Here is a 21,989-nt window from a genome sequence, read left to right as displayed (position 1 = left end):
ATACACTTCTGGCACCACCACCACCCCCCCCCCCCCAAAAAAAAAAAAAAAGAATCAGGAAAATTGTGGTGAAATACTCTTTAAATGGACCACTTAACTTCCCTTTTTTTGTGCAAGGTAGTGTTAAAATTATCTCATCAGACTTCCTGTAGAGGCATGAATTGGTTTCAGTTATTTAAGTTCAAATATCTTACTACTTGCTTAGAATAGTTATGATGTCAAAGGGCATTCCTAAAGCTCAAACAAGCATTAGTAGCACCTTCAATATTCTTGCACACAGATTTAAACTCTTCATTTGAAATCTTTATGGAAGCCAGAAAACAGTCTTGGAACCATTCTTGCTCAGGCCCTGGAGGGTGAAGAGAAGATCATTACATATACCCTCAGTCTGCTGACTTAAGTGGAATGAAATTATGTAGTCTTTAAAGCAATAGAAGCACCATTTACAGTCAGGGCCCTGCAGCAGTGTGACCTTCTTTCTCTAAGCTGTAGTTATTGGTAATGCCAGTATGAGACCCACAGCTTAGACTGCACCTTCTCTCCTCATTACAAATTACCTTCTTTGTAGTCCTGGACCCTCCATGTTTTTGATAGAGGTGCAACACAACCAACTGCACAGTGCAAGAAAGAAGAAAATATCACATTTGCAGGGGATGTATTTAAAAGCCACCACAACATGTTACTCAGACTAATGCAGACATTTCTTGTCTTGTGACCCACCCTTTATACAACAACATGAGCAACTCAGCATAAAAACTTCCAGTTTAAAATAATAGAAAAATATTAAAAATTTCTTCAGACTAGCAATTTATTTTCTTTTATGATTTTAAAACCCACCTATTATTCTGTGAAAATTCTCGCTTTAGGTGTTGTTCATTCAGCAATGTTTCTGTTGTGCAAATATGGATGAAGCTTTTCTTTCATCTTTTAAGTAAAATTTCAGGTGCATAAACAGGGCAGTGAGAAAACTCCATCTTTTTCAGAGAGGCTACAAGATTGTGCCTGCAGGGATTTTAATCCTGTATCTTTCACACATGAAAAATCAGACAATCCACCCTAAAAAATTCCATGCTTATAGAGACTCCGTGATTACACTCATATAAGTAAAATTTATTCACAGTAGTCTGGTGACACCTACTAAATCAGAAGTCAGGCTTTGACTTTTTTAGTTTAGGATGGCATTTTTACAATTGCTAGTGGTTTCAGGGTCTTCCTTTTTGTTTGCCAACCAAAAACATCTCAGCCCAGTAGTCTACAGTGTCAAGCAGCTGACATCAGTGGGAGATGTAGATGTTCCAGACATTCAGATTCAATCTTACAATGGATGTTTTTGAATTTTAAAAATGTGACATCAATTTGGAAAAAAATGCTACTATTTGCAACAATATGATTATGAAAATGAGCTCTCCTAACCACTCAGGTTGAAATATCTAATAATGAATCCAAATTACTAATCAATCAGGTAACAGGACCTTGTGGGTCTTCAGGGACTGTGAAGAGACCATGCAACAGAGACTGAAGCAAGTAGAACATTTACAACATGAATTAGTGGGACACATTACTTGGATGTTTTTAAGGATTTTCTATTCATGTTGAGCCTTCCAAGGGTTTCAAAACTTTGGGATGGGATTCCTATCACCTAACTTCTACAATATCTATCTAGGCCTTAATTTCTAGCTGCACTCAAACTAGGAACATAGGCTGTATAATAACATCTTTATCCAATAATATTAATTTCTCTCTAGTTTACTTGTACCTTAGAACAATTTATTATTATGATTTCTTTTGTCCCAAAGATTAGTATAGAATTGTCGTTTGGTATTATCTAAGAAGAACTGTATGAGAAACAGTTCAATTGAGCAAATCTAGTTTCCATCAGCTGAATATCTGCTCTGATTGTTTCCAATTACATCTGTCCTTGACATCACATCATACACAAATGGTACTCACCAGTTCTTGTAGCCATTTGTATACTCTTCCTACTCCTTCTAGTCCTCAAGATATTTGCTAAATTCAGAGAAGACTGGATTTGGGATCTGGTTTTCCTACTTTCTGTTCACTATCTGCATTAAGATACACACCTGTAACATAGCAGCTACTAAAAGTGCCGCTATATTCAATGCTCTTTTGTAGTTGCAAAATCTATGTTGTCTTTAATGGAAGAGGCTTTGTATGCAAAATAAGCCTTACATTACCAAGTGCTTCAAGCTGTAAAAAGTGCTTGAGACCTGTTTTATTAATATGGTGCACTGGCACAAACTTAGACTTTCAAAACAAAAGTAGAAAAAAAAACTATGTGAGTGTTATAGCTTAAATATAATAGACATACTTTCATACTTAAGTGTCTTTTTTGCCACTACATATAGGGAAATAACCATGAAATTCCTTTTAATGTTGATTTGAGAGTACTAAATATCTTGCAGTATAGTTTCAGAGTTAAATCTTCAAACATTGTACAAAAAATACACTCCAAGATCCATATCTTAAAATTGTATTGAACTTTTTCCTGCAATTGCACTGTTTCCCTTAAGAAAGCCTAAAACCTTTAATATGAGTGATGCTTTTATAGGATGTATGTAGAATGAGGAAATCTCAAATATTTAATGTTAGAAAGAGGACCATATTACAGCCAGGCCCTGGGCTGAGTTTCATGCCTTAGAAAAAAAAAATTCTGAAATTTTCCAGGTGTTTAACAACTATTTTCAAACTTGCAAGACAAGGCGAAGGAACCTAAACACCTTAATTATCAAATCTTATAGTTAGCTATCAAAGATGAACTTGAAGTGATAGATGCACTTAATGCAGAAAATGTGTTTATATTTCATTTTCTGAAATCTCCTGTTGTCCAGTTGTTGGGGGTGGAGAAGACAACCTGCATAGCAATAATGCACAAGGAAAGCAATGTGTTTGCTAAGCTGATCAATACCATGATTAACTTGGTGAAGCAAAAGACTGATCCATCATTATTGATCAGCTTAGCAAACATATTAGTGTGCCTGTGTAATATGGCTACATTGTGTCTATTAGTGTTTCATCAGAAATAAATTCACTGAGTTGTTCAAATAAATTTGCAATAGATGCATACCGTCTGTCCAGAACCAAAGTGGAGATAAATTGATCACAGTCTCTTGCACAGAAGGCAGAAAACAGGCATTAGATTTATATGCTAAAAAAGTAGATTATTTAAATATAGAATAAAAAATAAATCTTTCCAGATCACATTCTGTTACTGTCTCTATGACAGATCACTGTATTTCTTAAAGCAATTCAGTTCTTATTTTGATTTTAACATTATGTCTCATTTCAATAAAGACATAAAAAATAGGTCTCCTGTAATACTCCCTGAACATGCCAGATTTTTTTCCAATGGTGATGTGGCCTTAAAAGAAAAGACATACTTGAAAAACTGATGTAGTCTATGGATAAAAAAAAAAAATTGAATTGGGTTTGTATAAGTTGGTGTTATCCAGCTGGATTCAGTTCTAATCAATCAGCTCTTGCTCAAGGTTAGATGTTTGTGAAGATTCATTTTTTAAAGCAACTTAAGCATTTGTTTGTTTGCTGCTAAAAAGAAAAAAAAACTCCAAATGGTTTGCATTTCAGAGCTTAAGTTTTAATGACATTCTAGAGCCATTTATGCATTTTTCCATACCTGAAAGGATTTATAGTTCTAGACATGCTATCTACCCTGCTGATTATCAGTCTTTTTCTGTTATCTCTCTCTATCTTTCAGTTTGTCTGTCACTTTCTGTAAAAATTTAGTCTACATGGTACACATCTGGATCCAGTAAATTTAAACAGAGTGAACTTCTCTTTCAGTGTCTTATTTATATAGAATTGAAAGTAACTCAGAAAGTTGTTGTAATTTCATAACTCTCTGTTTTTTGCTTCTTTTCAGCCATTGCTACAAATTATGTCCATGACTTGTTTTGGGAAGATATATACTTGCAGGATAGTTATGACTTAATTATGGCATTTCAAGTCACACTTCTTTCTGGTCATCTGAGAGCAGAGTAGGTTCCTTCGTTTTGTAACACTCTGATTATTACACCTAGTAACAATATTTAGACACTCACATAGCGCCTGAAAATCTGAAGTAACTTGACTGATACTAATTCAGAACAAACACTGATTTTGATATGTAAATCCCAGAGTGAGAATTCCTGTCAGCAGGATGACCATGAGTTAGAAATGCAGTACCCATAATGTCACAAGAACTCATGAACAAAGTGCAGCCAAAAATGAAAGATGATGATCGCAAGATACATAACAGCAGTCCAGCATGTCACCTACCAGTCAATCTTTCTGGTCAAATCCATATTAACACTTGGCTAAACTCTAACATGGAACTTACTTGTGTTTTCTGTAGGACTGTATGAGGTATCATAATCACCCTCAGAGACGACAGAAAGGGGGAAAGGTACAAATGCCTCCTGAGGTATGCCTTTTCTTCCTTATGCAAGATTGTCTTTGTGTATGAAAACAGAAAATATCATCTTCAAAGGAGTCACTTCAGATTTTTGCCATCTGAGCGTTTAAATATCTGCATCAGAGACCAAAACTGTTACACCTTTCATGGTTTCTACTAAGGTATATGCTAACTCCCTTTACATGTTAGAAATATTTTTTGTGATAATCACATGTATTGGTCTTTAACTTAGAATTTCAACACCTTATTTGGAGGATGTGGAAGCATATTTTAAAACCTTTCTTTTCATTTCTACTGTCATTCATATGTGTTATTTACATTTATGTGTGTACTGAACAGCCCATACACATTTCCATTATTTCTCTCCAGCTGGTACTTTATTTCAACTTCTTTAAAGTCAGAGTGTGGCAGACTTGCCATCCATCATTGTCTAAGAGCTCTTAATTTGGCTGCAGAGAGTGTGAAAGCAGGTTAGAATGCTGTGCTAAGTCAGAAATATAAGGTCAGACAAGCCTTTTCTAAGTCTCTCAGTGATTATTAGTGCTCTTTGAAACCTGGCTTCAGTTTGAATGAGTTCAGGTGAAAATTACTGGTGTTCAGTTTGTACTTTCCAAGACCTCTAGCTTTCACATTGCATTCTGAATTAATGTGAAACCAAAAATTCAGGTGAGGTACTTTGAATGCTATAGTGTTGCACAACATTCCCTTGTATTTCTTAGCCTCAAAACAGAAAAAAGCCATTGACAGATTCAGCAGCAAAAATGAAGAAAATGTTATGATTCTCAAAACCTTAAGGGGAAGGAACAGAGAATCCACCAGAACATGAAAAGCTATCTTACCTAAACAGCATCGCAGGAAGGACAATACCCATGTGATAGTGGAGGTTCAGCTACACAGCAGCAATGTGCTAAAGACTTTAGCAAAGAGTACTGTAAAAGGCTCTCCACTTCTCCTGAAGATGGTTCCTTACGCAAACTTTGATCTTTTTTGCCAGGAACTAAAAGACAGTTTTGTGATCATGAGGTTAAAGTCATACAGTTCAGATTTGAATGCCTGAAGTCTGCTATAATTGAAACCTGTCCTGTCCCTCCTCCAGGTGCTAAGGCTTTGCTTATGATGCTGCAAAGCCTGTGATGCTGCAAAGCCAAAGACTTAGTGAACATTTTTCAGTTGTTTTTTGTGGTGTTGGTCTTTTTTTGTTTGATTTGAGTTTGTTGTTCTGGGTTTGTTTGTTTGTTTTTTCTGGTGTACCCTCTACCTTGTTAATTTTATTTTACTTTGAAGAGCATATAACGCTTTTGTCATATGCATGGACCATTTAAAATATTATGGTGCTACATCAAATACACAGTCAGATAAATATTGACTCAAACTGTGACACTTTTTCTCATCATATGACAGACTGGAAGTTCAGTTCTTGAAAGTTTTTAGCAGGAATGTTTGCATGGATGGATAAAAACACAGCCAGTCTCATCCTGCCTGTTTTCAGCCTGGCCAGAACAGAGGTATTAGCACAGAGCAGTCTAAGCCATATGCCTCATCTTTCAACAGAGTATATTAGCTCAGACCCAGTGACTCATGAAAGCACCTACTAAATTCAAGTGGTTTCCTTCCACTAAAACATTAAAATGGTTGAGACTTATTTAACTGTTCCATTCTCTGTAATTCTTATGGCTTCTCTCCTTTCTTCAAGGTATTTTTGGAGGTTTTTTCCTTACTGAGGTTCATTTTGGCATTGACAGGTTCTTGCAAAAGACTAGAATAGCAAGAACTGGTACTGAATTACATTGCTAAGCATCTTCACTGAGTAGAAAATGGGTGTAAAATGCTATCACAAACAACTATTGATATCAATACTAAGATTCATGAGTCATATTTGCACTTAGTTAACTTTAAAGAAGGTTGGTTTTATGGGAGCACCATAATGAGTCAAGTTTCAATGGCAGCCTTGAATAATACTGAAGTCCAGCTTTTCCAGGTGACTACAAATACTACGTGGTTGAATTAAAAGAAAACATCAATGTGGATGATATAATAGCCTTTCTTAGCTCCTTTAGTCTTTGTTAGCTGACTCTACATGTAATGTTTAAAGCCATGTAATGGACATGGTAACATACAAATAGATTCTAACTTTACCTGTGTATTACTGAAATACAAAAAGTGTTTTCCTTCTACCTTTTCCTAAAATGTTTATATAGTTTTCTTTTGGCTTTATATGGACAAATATTGGTATCCATAAGCTAGAACTCTTTTTTTCAATACTTTGTCTGATATTGTAGTTGGTAATACTCATTTCCTGAAACAGAAACAGGCTTTTTGTTCTTTCTCTTTTCTTAGTATCCAGGGTGTAATCAACTAAAGCTCTCGTTATCCTCATAGTAGTGATAAAACTTCATATGTTCATGAACAATACCAGCCAACTATTTTCAGTCATATTAAGAGTTGTTTCTTATAGTGATTGCTCCAATCTCCTGCTACAGAAAGCCTTTCTATTTTTACGTTCTACACATACCTTTCTCTTTCTTTTAAATGAGCACTGGGCTTTATAATGTCCCCTCATTCATCAGCTTCATAGACACCATTCCACATAATACACTTGATTCTGACTCAAATGACTATGACTTCAACCCATCTGAAGGGGTCTTAACATTGTATTTCTCCTTCAGTATCATTCCTATTACTGCCTTGATAATCACTTTGGCTCAAGTAGAGATATGGCATACCAGCATAAGGAATTCTCATTAGGTATAGATAAACTGTGACATATTCTGAACAAATCAAATAAAATGAACTTAAAAATCAGAACTGGATTTGCCCCTACCATTGTGTAATACTTGCATTTTGTCTATCCAATTTCTTTTACTATAACTTCATGTTACAAGTTAATGGATATTTGAGTATATTTGATAGCTGGAAACAACTTTCATGAAAGAACAAGGATTTAACTCATATACAAATGTGAGTACAAATCACATTACCCTGGTTAACTGTTAAGTTTGCTTAAGTAATCTCAGCATATAGAGGATCAAAAAGGCTGGCACAATGGTATTTACAAGAATTTACAACAAGCTTGCACTTGATATGATTTACCTCAGTGTCCACAAGGACAAAGCAAATTCTTTGTATATCATACTATCCCAAAATTCAAGATTCACAATATGACAACTTTGAACCCTTGCTGTCTGTATTCCAGTCAAAAATCAACATGTAGAGTGTACAATCTCACTTCTTGTCTCTAAAGATTATTCCCCTGCATTTTTTGATCACTCATTAATTTTTTTTTGGTTTTCTGATATTCTAATTTGTTCTGAGTAAAGTGTATCATTTTTACTATGCATTGAAACATACAGCTTCTGAGTCCATACCCAGTGAACCAGCCAGCTGCCCCCAGAAAATTTTCTCTATGTTAAATGCAAAAAAAAAAAAAAAAATGGAAATAAAACCTAAAAATAAGATTCATTGTAATTGACACATGCTTTTTCCCCCACTCTTTACTGCTTTAAAATGTTGCCAGATGCTGTGCACTCACATAGTAAGCAACAGTATCCAAGTAAACACTTCCAGTCTAAACAGTTGGAAAAAAAAAAAAAAAGAGAAAACTCTCTCCAGTTTCCTCCTGAAAATGTTGCAGAATCTAAACCACCTAGTCAAGGTTCCTCAGAATGTCACTGAAAGTGTCAAATATAGAATCCAAAGTTTCTAAAATACCTGTTTTGTACCTCTAACAGGGACAGGTGGCTATGGAGAAGGTGGTCTGAATTCATATAATTGTTATTATAACTTCTTAACTCTGTTAGGAAAAATTACCTTTTTGGCATGCATCAATCTTAATGAGATTTTTTGAGTAAAACAATCTGACATACACCTGTATTGACAAAAATGTGCTGAGGAACCCTGTAGAACCAATCCATGTGATTATTCAAATTTACTCCTCTAAAATTTGGTATTATGAGGTCATCCCATTAGAAAAATAGTTCATCAGAATAAATATAAATAAAACTCTATTTGGCAAAGTGGTGGATCTTTGTACAAGGAAAATGTCTGGTGTCAGCCACTGAACATACGACTGTGAGACAGAGCACGGCATGCTGTGTGGTCCATATGTTCACTTGTGCTTATACTCTGAACTGGATGGAGAAATCTTAAAAAGCAACCTGGCAACTAATTTTACAATAGGTAAATTGTCAATCACATGCTTATGGCCATTTCTACCTGATGTGGTAACAGATTCAGCTATAGGATATTTGTTTGGAGGAAATCATCAGTAGCAGGTAAGCATGGAATTTAGGAGCTTTGTTTGATTGCTTTCAAAGAGTTTTGGTTGATGCAACAGTTGATAAGATATCTTTTCCATTAAGCTTAGAAATTATTTACAAACATCCTTTTTTCATACAACTGAATTCTGAAATACCACATGGATTTTGTGAGATGAACATCAGAATGTGTGAAAATGGAGTTTGTCACACAGTTCACCATTCTGTTTTATCCCGTTACCTTCTTGTACTTAATAGAACATTTTGCTGCCTTAACTCAAGTAATACCACTGAAAATGCCATGGTTTGAATCCTGAAGACAAAACCCAAGAGTTTCTGTTTTCAGAGAAAAGCTAACACAGATCAAAACTCACATCGAGGGACTATTGCCTCTTCTTAGACTGGCCATATAGGGCAGAAAGAGGCCTGTACATCTTTTCCACTTTGCTCTGCTCTTTCTTCATCACATAACTGAGTGTTGAACTTCTCTGTGTCTATGGACATCCATTTTGGAATTATACTATCTTGCCTGCAATATGAGATCTTTCTCATGAAGAAAAATGATCCCAACTAGCCGCTTAAATTGAATCTGTTACATTCACTGTTTCCATATGGTAGTATTAAGCTCCATTTATCTGAGCATACATGGTTATATACTTGTCAGATGGGACTTACTTTCTTTAAACTCATTATCAGCAACTTGTGTCCTAAGTTTCTCTTCCTGTCTGTGGTTTTCCTCTCTGGCCACCCCTGAATATCAGTGTTGCCAACAAGTTACTGACAGCAACTACTAAATTATTTGAAAATGCTACCAGGCACAGATACATTAAACCATGTGTAAATAGGGTAAAATTAGTGAACCCAACATATAATTTAGTAAAGACTTACATATTTTCACATATGTTTGTGGGTGTGTCCATCTGTATATATAAGCATTTACATAAATAAGCACATATGTATATTTAGATGCATGCACACAATTATACGCAGGCAGAAGCTAACAGAAATGACAAGGCAAGGATATATAATTTTAAGTTACTGCTTTCTCTATTGGACATGGAAGAAATGTTTCCATTGATCACATAGTGCCATAACCTACAGTCATTATCTGGCTTTTAATAATAGTGTTCATTGTACTGAGCTTGACTGGGCAGCTAAACAGAGCAGTGAGGATCCACTTCAAAGTCATGCACGTTCTAGCTGCAAGCCTACCAGTTACCTGAGGATTATTAATCACATTAAGAAGAACTAGTATGTATGTGGAGAGGGACTGCTTATGTCTCAGTGGGTGCAATCATGACAGAGCTGTCAGGAGATCCATAGTATGAGTGCAGAGTTGTTTCAGGCAAATAGTTCATATCACTGCTTTAAACTGTTCATGAAAGTCACTGCACATAACAGAGAGTGAAGTGCTTAAACAGTGACACTAGAAACTTCAGGGATTTGCTTAAAATTCAGTGTGCATATTCCTAACAATCCAGTATATGTCTTTAAAATTTCAATGCACATCTGTGGGTGAACGCATGTTTTTTAAAGCTCTGCTTCCCATTGTCCTAAGGTTCTCCACAAATGGTATTAATGTTAATGAGATCTCTATAGTCCTACAAAAGAGAGCATTGAGCATTACACTTCATGCAACCATATCATTGGGTTTCAGGTTGTGTGATGGTAAGCCCTAAGAGATTGCCATTGTAAAAAGAGAATTGACCAAAACACAAAAGATCTGGAATTTAGTTGAAATCAAATTTCAAATAGTTCAGATTATTATCTGACTCTCTCACAAGTTAATTTTCTGGGGCAATTTTTTTTAATCCTATCCTCTTTGAGATGAATCAGTTCTCCAGATCTCCATGAAACTGCTGTGGTCCAGAGCATGTCTCATTTCTCCACATTGTGAAGCTCATTTCACTGTGCACTAATAATCAAAGACAGCTCAAGACAGCTCTTCTTTTCTGAAAAAAAAAAAAAAAGGAATTCAAGAGAAATGAGTAGCCTCCCCAGATTTTTCTAAAATCAGTGCCTGGACAACAGAAGAACAATAGGGGGCATTTCCATGATGTGGACAGTCTGCCATGTATAGAAGTACTGAAAATATTTGTAGACAACATTATGTTAATATACCTGAGGGATAAGGGGAAGAAAACAAAAGAATGGAGGTTTGCTTACTTTTTTTTTTTTGGTAGTCATTCTGAAACATGTACTACATAAGGGCAGACTAAACCACATGTCAGTAAAGACATCCACTGGGAATTATTACAGCTTCAGACAAGATGCATCACGGACAAGGTAATGGGAAATGGGAAAATGAGTCAAGGCTTCCTTTACAAACATTCCAGTTAGAATGACGAAAGTAAACAGCAAGAAGACAATATCCTCAAAATTCAAAATGTAAACTAAAATTGGTGGTGTGGGAGGAAAATATGAGTATGTTTTCCATGGTAACAACAGTAAATGATGTCTTATGTCCTCCTTAGGCTCCCAGAAACATCTACTGGTGCCACCTTCTGCATTTCATAAATTTCTACTGGTTAGTTTACCACCCCTACATAAAGGGTTCACCTAAGCATCAAGGTCCTGTGTTTCCACATTTTTTTTTCTTGTACTTAAAAATGACCTTTCGGGATTGCCCTCACTTTTAGACAGCAGTTTTGGGGGAGAGGTTTCCTACCTTTCTCTTCTTTCATTCTAAATGCTTCTCTATTTTTTTCTCATGTTAGGCTGTACAGCACCTTTAGCAGCTGCCATTAGCAGGCCAGACATTCAGAGACTTATTATGCTAATATAAAAAGTGTAGTTCCTGAAATTGTTTTGCTATTGATCATATGCAAGCCTGTTTGTTTTCCTTATTGCTATTTTCCCAAAGTCCTTCCCTCTCCCATTGCCTGCCCAGCAATCAGTACACTTTGGCAGCACGGGAAAAAAGAAAAGCTACAATAACACTTGAACAGCTGAAGGCCTCACATGAATAAAGCACTTAAGATGAAGACTGTATAATTAAGTGAAGACTTGCACACCGGCCTCCCCTCGCAGCGAGAATGTTATTAAGAGGAGGGAAACCCGCGATCATTACCCAGCAAAGAGTATGATGACTGGCTGCTCGGTGTCAGGCCTCCGGTGGCTGGCTTTGTCACCAGCGCGGAAAGGAGAGTTCACTTTCTGTCAAAACTGGCTTTGCCAAATGTTATCATTTTAAATGCCGTGAAAGAGAGGGAGCTGGGCCTAGGGGTATACACAGCCCCATATGCTGGTGACAGTGATACAAGTGTAATTCTAGACTATTAGAGTGACACATAAGATCATTTCTGCCCCAGAACATGAGACAGCTGAGGGGATTATTCAGGACAGGCTGTCACGCAATAAAATTTTCAGAAATCTGTTAACCCCAGCTCAGACCCAGTGAATATTTTATTGCTTAACACTGAGAAAAAGTATATTTATTAACTATAGAAAGATATAGCTGAGAGGCTGGGCAGATGAAAGGTTACAGGAAAATGAACTCTCTTGATATCCTGCCATAAAAAGTAGGAGCGTGATCATGGAGCTAAGGAGACAAAATACCCTCACTGATCTGCATTTGCATCCAAGGTAGAAATCAAAAATAAAAGATATGACAGTGAATTAAAAAGCAGGAATTTATACTCTCCCACAGTATACAATGGTTGCTACAGCACATGGAGAGTATCATATGTAAACTGATGTTCAAAATTTCTTGAAGCCGATTAGGCTCAGGGACACCTCAGCAAGATAGCATTCCAAATGAAATGTGCATAAATTGGGGGCTTAAAGCATATTGCTTTCTGTTAACTCAACTATATTCTTTCAGAAGAAAACACTGACTTTTTTTCCAGAAATCTAGTAATATTTTGTTATGCTGAAATAACAGCATTTTCTGTCTTGCAAGGAGTGCATATTAGCCAAATCCCGATTAAAATTCATAGAAAGCAACACAAGGAATACACAAGGACCCTGACTATCAGGTTATAATTCAACCAATATATAATGTTTGCATTACCCCTCTGCTAGCTATGAAAAGGTATACACATACATGGACACAAATAAATCTCTTTTTTTCGTATGATATAAGTACTTTTCACTGAAACCGAAGTTATGTTTATAACCTGAGGTTTCTGTTCAGCATTTAAATGTTCCTTGCTAGAAGGTAAGTAGCAAAAGGAATTGCTAAGAAACTTTTTTTCCATTAAGAGAATAAAATACACACTAAATAATGATCATAATGAAATATTAGTGTCAGCTGGTTCCTTTTGAATGAAAAATTGAGTCTAGGCTTTGATACAAGATTTCAGAAATCATTTAAGAAAAGCCATTGATACATGTGTATTTAATATTCATATTAAAAACATTCCAAAGTTAATCTACACAGTTTAATGTGTCTATGATTACAAGAGACAGCATTCACTCAACAATGTCACAAAGGTCAATAGAAAAAAAATAACATGATATGCTTTTTGAAAACTCCCAATATCTGAATAGTGTGTCCTGGATGTAAGAGGAGCCCATAGGGGTGCACTTGGAGAACAAAAGCAACCCTTCTGCTAATTGACTGAAAAATTAGCCAGGTCCCCCTGTGGGAAGCACACAAGACAGTAGCAGATGGAGACAGCTCGGACACCATGGCAAAAAAAGCTCCTCAAAACCTGCTGTGAATCTGCCTGCAATTATGGGTCACAACACTTCTCTTGTTTAACAGAACACAAGCAAGGCAAACAGAGCACGTGAAAGCTGGAAAGGTCACAAACTGATTGTAAATCTATTATTTTAGACAAGGAACTACTGAAAATTCTTAAAGTGTTCTAAGTTATGTGTTGTTTAATGAGGTAAGTTAAACAGCCTCTTGCCACTAGTGCTGTGAACAACTGCTTTCTGAGTAACTTGAAATAATTTGGTTTGACTTGCTTTCCTCTTAGCTTGTTTGGTTTTTGGGGGTTTTTTTGTTGGTTTTTTTTTTTTCTTAATAGCATAACTTCTTCCACTCCCAGAATGATGGTTAGTATACTGGTGATTTTGGTTTAATATGTGGATAGGTGTTTCAAGATACAGAGCCAATCCAACGCTAAAAAGGGCCTTTTGTCAGTTTGTGGGAGATGTATAAATGTTTACTTTTGATACCTGAGCCCTTTATCACTTTTATTTCAATCTGAACTTTACCACAATTTCCTTATAATATTCTCTAGTTATAATTTCTGTGATTCGACTCAAAATACAAGAAATATCACAAATGTAAAGATGAAGATTCAAATCCATCACTCTCACAACAAAACAGGTAAAATTATTTTGATTTGAAATATCAAACCTTTTAATTTTTGCTAGAAATCCAAAAAGCACTTTCCAGACTAATTAAAATGGGTTATATTTATTTTTATAGTTTCATTCAAAGATATATTATTTCCTTGATACATTCTAAAGATCAAGTCCTGTACCTGTTTCTTATTTCATAATAGTATTACCATTATGCTCCAGAAACAAACAAACAAACAAACAAACAAATATGGATTAGAGAGTATTGTAGGGGATTAACCATTCATAAAATCTAAACAGGAGTACATTCATAGTCAATCATTATGAATAATCAACGCAAAATAAATACAATAATGGGTATGTTGATAGATAAGTCAGTGTAAATATCTGGCTTAACATGCATAAGTAAAATATTTTGGTTTATTTCACTTTATTTTCCTTCAGTTCCCTTATATGAAGCTGTCACCCAAATTAATATGCAGTTTCTTTACCAATCTCTATTTTGTTTTTTAATCCCATCACTCTCTATGACAGACTTGGGTTAGCATGCAGGCTCTATTGAAATTAGTAGATATAGCGAATAAAAGTGAATTCATACGTCACTGGAGAATTTTGTTCAAGATGTTATTATTCTGCCCATGTATAAACCCTGTCAACTTTCAGGATCAAAGCTGGAGGACCTGATTCTGTAGTGGCACCAGAGCGGTTCGAGATTACTGAGAAGTCATTCCTGCTGATTACTTGTGTGGACAAACACAAGAGCATACAAAAATGGAGGAGCAGAATTTCATAGGGCTTAGAAAAGAATATTTTATCTGCAAGTAGTTTCTCTTCCTGGTTTCACACATGTGTTAAGTCTCTCAGACATTGTAACATATATTGTTTTATCTACAACAATTACATATAACAACTATTTTCCATTTACCATGCTTTTTGGATCACCTCTTCAAAAGCACAGTATGCTTATTTACACTTCTTGCTTGGGCTTTTCATTCTACATTGCAGAAATTGATGGCTTCATTCCAGGGAACCCACGTGTGTGGCAGCAACACTGGCAAGCATGGAGCCATGGAATCATTCTGACCAAAAGAGATTTTGCTCAGAACCACAGTCACTCATTTGCTTGTACTAAAATAATTTATTTGTGTTCAGCATATCTCATGCACAGGTGGTTTATTTTGTACTTATGTGGTAGCAAAATTTTTTAACCACTTGCTAAAGATTCTGAAAAGAGGAAAAGTCCTGTGGTCTATGTTCTGTACCTGAATAAATGCTGGATAGATTTATTTTTTCCCCCAACATTTTGAATTTATAAAAATAATTATGAAAACTGATATTGCTAGAAATTACGTTCTTTATCAAGGTGCAAACTAAAAGCTTGTAAAATAATTAGCATATTGTCCATCTTTGAGATGTATCTCCAATCCTCACCTTCTGTAATACAAAGTTTTTCAGCTTATAGATACCCTACCAAAACTTTATTAGTATTTTCTTTAGCAACTGTGCAGTAGAAACTGTATCACCTACCTCATGCCATACAGTCTGTCTCTGTGAGATGTGGAACACTGCAACTTTCCTACTTTTATTCTGTGTGGACACCAGAAACTATAGAAAATCCTGGAATAAAACATGAACCCACACCATCAGGTTCCATTTGAAAGAAAAGGTTTTCATGACAAAAGTGGCTCAATGTAGTCTTGTTCCTACTCTCTGCCAAATCAACATGTCTTAAGAACCCTTTCAAGCCCTAATTTGGGAGTGACTCTGTGTCTGTTTCCTGGCTCTAATTCAGACTTCTGATGGCAAGCACTTTAGTTGTTTAAGCTCTCTATCTATCAACAGGGGACAAGACATACTGCTGATTATGAGGGTTACAAGAATAAAAATAAGCAGTATTTTGTCCGATGAATTCTACATCTAGTACGATCAAGAGAAACAAAAAACAAACTGCAAGTGATACTTGGTCCTTTTACCCAGGAAATACATAACATAATGTTTAATACAATTGGTAGCTTTCTCTTTGTGTAGTTATGATGCTCAAGGTGACATTAAGTACTGTGCAAGCACTGAGGAGTAAGAGTGCATCCAGTGAGTGGTAGCTGTCCAATGACACTGGCTATAAAGGCAAAACTGCAAATGTGCAGTTATAAATCTCTGAGTCACATGGAGCTCATGGAAATCTCAAGATTGCAAACTCATAATAATTTAATCTTTGGTTCGTTTGTAATTTTTAGGGGTTTGTCCCTCAGTCTGCACATATAATAAGACGGAATTCACCTATGCATGGGAATTAAATTAAGATTTTACTTGTAGTATTGGTAGATAGCAAAATTAATACAGAAGTGATTTGTTTGATTTATGACACTAAAATATATATGTTATATTCCTATTATGCATCTAGTCTGAACTGGTGATAATCTAGTCAACACTCAAAAAATCAAATCTTGAGACTTAGAGAAAAAAAAGCCAAAACACAAAACCAAAACAATGAAACAAAACAAATAAAAGAGAAGCAATTGTTGAAAACACAACATAAGTAAACCCAAAACCTGCAAGTAAAACTTCTGAATACAGTGCCATAGGTGTTCAAATAACATCTTGGGAAAATAAAACAGAAGGCTATTTCTACTCTCCTTTTCTAAACAGGATGTGGCAGTGCTATTTCAAGAGCAAGTTATGAGCTTGTGAAATGATATGAAATCACTCTTCAGTATGCTAACTACAGGCTTCTCTTTGAACATTTCCTTTTCGTTTTTCTATCTATAAAGGATGTACATTGGTTAAGTGGAATCAGTGAAACAAGTTGTCAATGAGAAAATGCATGAAAGAGAAGTAATAATCAGCATACAAATAAAGCAAAACAAACCAAAAACTACTAGTGCAGTGCAATGTCTGCACTACCATGAAGCACAGTGACTGCCATGTCATGCTACAATGTGCAACCATTGTTGCATTATGACAAGAAAAAAACAACAGCACTGGGTAGCCAAATCATCAGTACATCAAACCATACAATGCAGTTGCTGTGATTCTATCACTTTTGTGCTACTCTGTACAACTGTGGCTGTCCAGGCTTTACCATCCAAGCAGTAGCTTGCCATGCTCTCAGTGAGGTCGCTCTTTCCTTGCATGGCAGATACAGCTTGTGCTCTTTTGTCCTGCTATGCTCTTCAACCAGCAGTGTGCCACCAGTTAGGGTACAGCGTGCTTCTGTGTACAACTGCTGCTGCAGGTTCCACTTTGTGACATGATCTGCAAACAAAGTCTGCTATGTTTTGCTGTGGACTGTTGTGTTCCACCCATACTTTTTGGTGAAGCCTGTGCTCCTGGGCTGCAGAGGTAATGGAAAACTATGGCTATACTATTCGCTGTGCACTACATGCACATGGATGCAAAAGAAGTCACTCCTGTAAAATAAAAAGAATGTGAAATGGCATGGATGAAAGTGTTCACCTTCTTTTATCCAGACAATTTGTCTTACACCCAAGTAAGTAGTAAGAAGTATCAAGAAAAATGCTTTGAAAGAGGTACTGGTCCAGACAACTTTTTAATGTTTCTTTGTTTTTCCAGGCTCAATAAAATGTATTTAAGACCAATTACAAGGTAAGTTCTGAAAATTGGTATTTTGAGATTTGAACAGCTTCATTCTGAGTGCAAAATACAGGTGCTACTTCACAAGATTCTGACTTCAAGTATCAGCTCTTTTTCAGAACTTTTTATTCTGATACTTTTATTACCTTAAAATATAAAAGGAAAATTTATGTTTTCTCTTAATCCTTCTGACATATCAGGTTAGTCTTACCTCTTCCCAGATTTACCAAGAATGGAGAAAAGACAGTTAGAATTTTCTGTGGAAGACTAATGGTTAATCCTAATGCAGACAGTAAGAAAGAAATCATGCTGAAGATAGTATTTATGATATAGAGTGTTTTAGCCTTTGCTCAGGGGTTTTGTCTCCCACATGCTCACCAAGTGCTTTCAGACTTCTAGTTGAATAGAAATGTTCAACCTGGATGAAAAAAACAAGTCTACCATTAAAACAGTAAGAAGTTTATGAATTAATATTCTCAAGACTTTCAAGATGAAACTTTTGAGATGAAATACATGCCATGAGGTGGAAGACTCCTGTCCAGTTCTGAGGATCTAAACAGTCAATGTGAAGCGGGAGGGATGACACAGGTACACAGCCTTCTGGGAAATGATCAGTCTTCCCTCTTGTCTTACCATTCCCTTTTCCCAGCAGCTTCTTGGCTTCATGACCCTGACACCAGGTTCTGAATGTGGCATTACAATATTCACTATATTGGCAATCAGTTTGCCATAAAAGTGTCACCCAGAACAGACTGATTAGAAGACGTAGTCTGATTCAGTTGCATGCCAAACCCCCTAGTGTTAATTATTCATTCCCCACTAACATAGTAGATTTCTCTCAAGGCTTGTGTGAAGTATTAGTTAAATTCATAGCAGCTCTTGTTTTATAACCTTTCTAACAACATCCTCAGACTTCCTAGACTACCTATTAGAATGACCTCCTTGGGAATAAATAAAATACAGTTAACTATTTTTTTATGAAAGGCATTTTTCCAGACTGACTCTCTTCTCTGATTTTTAATACAAATTAATAATCAACATGTGAAGACAGATTGTTTGCAATTGGATTGATTTATGATATAAGGATTTAAGTATGTCTCCAGGGCAACTACTCTTTGCCTGGGGATTCCATAAGGGCAGCATCACGGTCTTTTTAGTAGCCTTGTTTTCCCCAGTATTAACAGAAGTTCAGTGCTTAAATGCTTGTGTGCTTGTGTTCTGCTGTACTGCTTATATGCAAAATATAATAATAGAGTTGTGTTCAGAGGTATTAGGGATTGGAATTCTAGCAGTGCCTAAAGGCCAGGGTCCACATCAAAAACAAAGAGTTAAATCCTCTTATTTCTAATACACACACATAATTTGCTGCTTGTGAAAAAACACCGCCTTACCACTAATCTTCACAATGGAGCTTAGCAACAAGTTTTGACACAGAATATTGTAGGAGTCAGTCATTGGGTCCCAACAAAATTATCAATCTAGAGGATTTTGTTGCATTAGTGACTAGCAGATTACAGGAGATTCCATGAGTTAGAGGAAAAGTTCTTTCATCCAAATTAAAAACAACAAAACAAAAAACCTAAGGACAAAAAAATCAAAACAAAATAACAAGAAAGAAAACCAACATCAAAACATCACAACAGAAAACCTCTAACTGTGAAATTATAATTAAAAAGCAAAATTCAAACAGACAATTATTGTGATAACATCACAGCTCCGAAATGTCCTCAAACCTGCGCATCCATTTTCAAATATATTAGGTCAAAATATTTACATATGGTCAAAGTTGGTTTGCAGATTCTAGTAGAGCACATTTTATTGAACAAGTCTTAACTTCTAACTGTGAGAAATTGTATGCTTGTCAGTTCTTTGGTCTCCAGTCCCCAAAAAATCAGGTATTTAGAGGTCTGCCTATTTCTAATCCACAAAATAATGGAAATATGTTGCTACGACTGCCATCCTTATCTTTCTCCATTTCACTTATTGTAGCACATGTGGCATGTAACATCAATCTCAAACTTCTGTAATGTCAAATACAAGAGTATGATCTAAACCTGAAGTGAAAGCATTAGCTGATGCTCTTACTTTGGATTATTTTCCTTACTTTAAATCCTGTGGATTTAGTGCATAGGTTTTGGGGCTATTTTTTCCCCCCTATATGCTTATGTCCAGTGTATTCATAAATATTAAACTTACTTTTGCAATATCAAGTAAATAATCAAAAGGCAAAAAAGCCAAAATTATGAAAACAATTTTAATATAACTATGTTGTGTATTTGGGGTACACACTAACCTTGAATTTCTGACTGTGCAGTAGTTTCCCTCACTGGGGATAGGCTTCATATTGGCCATGTATTGATACACAGAAAGAAAAGAAATACAACCTATTTTGATGTCCTGAACACTCAAGTCCTCTGGGAACTAACTTGTTTCTGAAAGAAAACTGTACCATTTGGGAGCCTCTTATAAGACTTCAAAATTCACATTATTCACCAGTTTGCAGCACTGAATTTTTATCTATATTTGTTGCAAACTTTGCATAAGTTTGACCTGTCTCAGAATTGGACCTGCCTATTCTAAGAATTGCCCAGGCTGTGGTGCTCACTGTAGGCAGAAAATTCAATTTCATTCAGAGTCTTAGCACATCCCAGCTCAATAACTTTGGCTGTGATGACAGAATAGAAACAATTCCAAGAATGTCATGCTTGGTGCAGTTCCAAGAATATCATGCTTGGCATATGACCAGCTCACTGTAACAGAAGACATTTCTGTAAACTTGGTGACCATTACTGAAAGAGTTGTGTGTGATCTTCAAAGAACCATTAGTATAATTCCTATACCAAAGCACAGGTTTTCTTAAGCATAATATGAATAATATGAGATCAAATTACCAGTAAATCAGGAATGTAGATGAAATGTTTTCATTTGAAGAGAAAAAGAAACCGCAATTCTTCATGTTACCAACAGTATTCTGACCTACTAATCTACAAAGAAGCACAATAAAAAGGGGAAGAGTCTACTATGTGGTTTCCTCCAGGTGTTTTCAGTGGTGAAAATGAAAAAAAAAACCAAAACAAACAATTTCAAGCAACTAGGACACTACAACAAATATCCAAATGAAAATAAGCCTCCAATATCAGGATCAGATTCATAGACAGGGCCACTTAGGATTACTCCAGGCTATAGATATGAGGGAGTAATGAGCAAAAATAGAGGTGAGTTTTAGTGATTTTTTTTCCACTTTTTATCCTGTTACATGTTGTTGTTGTGGTGGTGGAATGGTATTACCCCATTTAGCACTCCCACTAAAAAGAAAACCATGAGCCTCTCTCCTGCCCTCTCCAGTGAGAGACAAAAGTAGAGGTCATGGGTTGAGATAAAAACAAGTCACTGAAAACAGTAATGAGATAAGTAAAATGAACACTAATAGCAACAATGTTATTAACAAAAGTGTACAAAAAGAGAGGACATACATGCAAAATGCTCACTGAGCACCTCTGGGTGACAATGAACTATGATGATCAGGTTTTCCCCTCCCATCATGCTTTTCTCAACCTGATGTTCTCTTTTTTGGAAGCAAGAGACCCTTACTTCCACTCCCGGAACTGACATGAGTATAGAATAACAACCTACACACACCCACATGGCTCTGGGCTCCACTGCTTCAATGCTACTGCAAAAAAATTAAGTCTGTCCCGGCTGAAAACAGGACAATTGTATATGGAAACATTATAAATAGATCTAGAGTTTCTATCTTTAATGGGACCTGACATCTGTCCCAGTGAAAGAACAAAAGGCAATGGACAAAAACTGAAACAGAGGAGATGATGTCTCATTTATAAAAAAGCCTTTTTTACATTTTTATTTTTAAGAACTTGATTAGTACAAGAATCAATTGCCCATAGTTGGAATCAGGCAAACTGTGCGTGCAAGAAAATTGTTAGTAAGTATTGAAGTATGCCAGGAGGAAAAGTGCTAAGGCATTCTTGAGATCTTTAAACTGAAAAGTAGATGCCTTTCTGCTGCTGGAATATTAGGAAAGAATAAGTCTCAAAGAATGTTCTCAGAATTCAGATAACTTGAAGGAACAAGACCTCTCCAGGAGTCTGATAACTTTATAGACTCCAAAGCCCCATTCTGTGAATCTGTAGCTACATCATCCCTTTTTGTAGAAGACATAGTAAATTAATGAAATGCATGGGATAAATGTAATAAGCTGAAAAAGCAGTTTGATTAAATTGAAACAGATGTTAAAGAGCACATTTTTTTTGTTACTCTATATATTAGTCTCACCCTGTGCAAGAGCTGAGGTCCAGAACCCAAGAGGTTCAGGGTCTGCCTTTCATGTTCCTTTCCCCTCTCTGACAGAATTCAGACCCAGACTTTCAGAAGTAAAGATCCAAAGTTAGTCTTCAAACCCCTTTGCTTAGTCATCAAATAAGCACCTTGTTTTGATATAG

This window comes from Pithys albifrons, chromosome 4, assembly GCF_047495875.1.
Source record: "Pithys albifrons albifrons isolate INPA30051 chromosome 4, PitAlb_v1, whole genome shotgun sequence".
In the NCBI taxonomy this organism is placed as follows: Eukaryota; Metazoa; Chordata; class Aves; order Passeriformes; family Thamnophilidae; genus Pithys; species Pithys albifrons.
Note: the sequence above shows the minus strand (reverse complement) of the source record.